Source organism: Perca flavescens, chromosome 1, assembly GCF_004354835.1.
Source record: "Perca flavescens isolate YP-PL-M2 chromosome 1, PFLA_1.0, whole genome shotgun sequence".
Taxonomy (NCBI): domain Eukaryota; kingdom Metazoa; phylum Chordata; class Actinopteri; order Perciformes; family Percidae; genus Perca; species Perca flavescens.
Genome location: NC_041331.1, coordinates 11,498,092 through 11,501,311, shown reverse-complemented (window position 1 = coordinate 11,501,311; position 3,220 = coordinate 11,498,092). Strand labels below are relative to the sequence as shown.

Below are 3,220 nucleotides of genomic sequence, written 5' to 3'. Positions count from 1 at the left end.
AAGCTAAAATGCATCTAAGCAAGACTGATGTCCTAGTACAATCATCTTTCATTTCAACAGTTCAGCATCCTTTCTAAGGATAAATGTTGATTAATAATGTTTTGTGTATCTGCTTTGCTTACAGTTATGTGAGACACTCAAAGTTTTCTTTCCTCAATTGGAGGCTGTAACTGGAGGCTGGCTGCATTCCAAAGCAGCAGGTATGCACAACTTTGTGTGCGTTTGTAAACAGTTTATATCATATGTAAGGCATTTTTAAATTTTTCCATGTTAATGTTTTCTATAGGAGGATGGGGTTCCCGGAAGCTCTCCCTGGTGGCACCTGATCACACTGGCTACACAGGCAAGATCTTAAAGGCTGCAAGCCAGGGGGGTAAATATGCTTTTCACATAGTTCCAATTCAAGACAAACTCAAAACTACTCCTTTGCAACAAAGTAATGAAGTATTCAGTGGCATGCCTAAGGCAATGTGCCAAAAGTGTGGAGCAGCCATTCCACTGCAACTCCCGATGGAACACTTGAAGTCTTGCAACATCGTTGATGTTGACAATGATGAAGACAACCTGGCTAATGTGGAGGATAACAGTGAGCAGGGTGAGAGACAATGTAAGAAATAAATAAATGAATTAAGCATTTTCAATAGATTTGACATTCAATATGGACGGCCTAAAATCAAAATTTTTGATAAGGGCAACTGGTTTTGTTGAAAAATACAAAGCCATGACTAAATTGAAGTGGTTCTTGCTTGAAGTCTAATTTTATATTATCTTTGCTAACTCCATTTTCTCAGCACCAGTTCAGGAGCATTCTCCTATCTGCATGGAAATGTTTACCGCTGAATTCATTGAAGTACATGCTGCTTTGTGTGGAGAAAGGTACATTATATACTGTAATTCAGTTTTTTTGTATGTACTTGTTTCACTTACCAGCAGATGTAAACCATTAAAGCAGTTTTACAAATAGAATTATAGTGTTTAACATTGTGTTGTGAATGTGGGCAATGCAGGAAATGAGGTGTTGGATAGGAGTACTGTTGAAGAGCAAGCAGCAATGCCTGGATCGTCCAGTAATGAAACCGTTACAGATGGTAGGTCAGAGTTAGCAGCAGGACAAGAATGTTAGGGAGGGTAAACTGTGGTGATGGAATGCAGTCAAAAGTGGCATGTCACATGGCATAACCTACACCTTATCTGATCATGTGAAACATTATTACGGTATTGTACTGTTTTTGGTAAATAGCAGTTTCTATTTATTACATTCATCATTCACTATTTATTGTCTGATTTTTAGAATATGTAATTGCAGAAATACTCTTTCCATAAGTTGCATATCCAAAGTCAGTTTATTAGTAACATTTTAATTTTATCTCTTACTAGGTGGCTCATGGTACAAGACCCTACCAAGGCCATGTCACCGTTTCGGGATTCTGTTTTCTTAGCAATCATGAAAGTAAGAATCCCTTACTTCTTTTTTTTTTTCATTTATTTATTACAGGGACAGTGCATATTAAAAAAGATTTCTGTCAATATGCCAGAGTTATCCAGGTTTATTTTTCATCCGCAGTCCCTAGACAGATGGTAAAGGTCACCCTAAAAGAAAGTAAAATTACATATTTACATAATGTAACAATTACAATACATTTAGTAAAAAGTACTAAGCTAAAATGTACAATAGAAACATGGCAGACCAACAATCAGACAAACATCAGACGACATGAACACATGCACACACAAGGCAAGAAGCCAGCAGGGGTCAGCGAGAGCAGGTAAAGAAGTTAATGGTAATGTTGACAGTTCTGATTATCAATCATCAGTTCTTTAACTGCATCTTGAATGTACTATATGTGTTTAGATTTCTGATGGTTATGGGGGTGAGGTTCCTCTCAGTAGCTGCTTGAACAGAAAAAGCAGTTTGTCCAAATACACTTTTCCTACGGAATGATACAATCTCCCCTCGCTGCACCTCTGGTTCTGCTGTTCTCAGCATGGATATTAGAAAGAACCCTGCTGAACAAGACGCTGCGCTCATCTGCTTCTATAAGAAGCCAAATGTGGTATGGGCACGGCCCTTGAATTGCAAACTTGAAGGTAGCTTCAATTTCATGTCAAAGTAGTTAAGGCCTACTTAAAGTATTGCTTTTCCATTTTGCTATATCAAACCCTCCATTCTGTTACAGGTGATGCAGCCATTGGAGAGGGTGTGAGTCGCTTTTTCCTCTCAACTTGCATGGACAAGCTAAAGTCTGGGTTTTGCATCAACTTTGGTATATTGACTGTAGCTATGTGTAAGCTGACTTGTCAATAGCAAATATTAAGTTATTAAAGTCTTGTGTTTAAAAGTTTTTTCTTTTACACATACTGTAATTCTGTTATCTTTTTATATTTGTTTGTTTGCTGGACCCTGGTACTTTTAAAGTTTATAGAACTAGTGCAGTGCCCGTTGAAAATGTTTGGAATGGGCTGATTGCTTGGCCTGTGGTATCGCTGCTTGTAGAATTCATCAAAACCAAATTGTACCCCAAAATTACTTACAGAAGGACCCCAAACCACTTAATATGCAACTCCCCTGTATACCCTCAGGGTTCAAACACATTTTAACCAATACGTTTCCATGACTTTTCCATGACTTTTTGGCACATTTCCATGACTATGTATTCCTGAAAATGTCAGTCGACATTATAAGAATAAAAATATGTGTTAAAGTTTACCCTCAGAGGTTTATAACAATAAAATGGATGACAATTGATGTGGTTCAATACAAAAAACATTTATATACACACTGACAAAGCAAGATCTTTGAAGGACACAGGGTAAAATACATGTATATCATAGTGTCCTGAAAAAACACAGCAACTGCAAATTAACAACTAATTGGGCAGTAGTGGAAATTAAATAGTGAAGGCACAACTAACAGTTTAATCTTTTTTTTTAACCCCACTTAAGTTTACCATGCATATGGAGGACACAACCTTCCCTTTTTACACACACACTCACTTCACTTTTTCATTTCTGCAAGCTTTTCATCAATTTGCTTGTCAATGTTGAACAGAGCAGCTCTTTTTTCCTTTGCTGTCTGACGGAAAATGTTTGATTTGGAAATGAACGTGATACAACTTATTTTTTCTGCTTTCTCTGACAATTCATCAGCAGATTTTTTGAGGGCAAACACATCTGTCTCGATGGTGGCCCTCTTCTTTTTCAGACCTTGGAGTTCGTCACT

General features: G+C 37.4%; 1 long non-coding RNA gene across 1 annotated transcript; it reads left to right on the top strand.

The window, feature by feature from the left end:
• The first annotated feature begins 357 nt into the window (after nucleotides 1-357).
• LOC114561376 (uncharacterized) lies at nucleotides 358-2,412 on the top strand. The gene is made up of 5 exons (XR_003693349.1): nucleotides 358-595; nucleotides 792-876; nucleotides 1,008-1,088; nucleotides 1,378-1,450; nucleotides 2,178-2,412. It is a non-coding gene; the product is annotated as an uncharacterized LOC114561376 (long non-coding RNA).
• The last annotated feature ends 808 nt before the right edge of the window (nucleotides 2,413-3,220 follow it).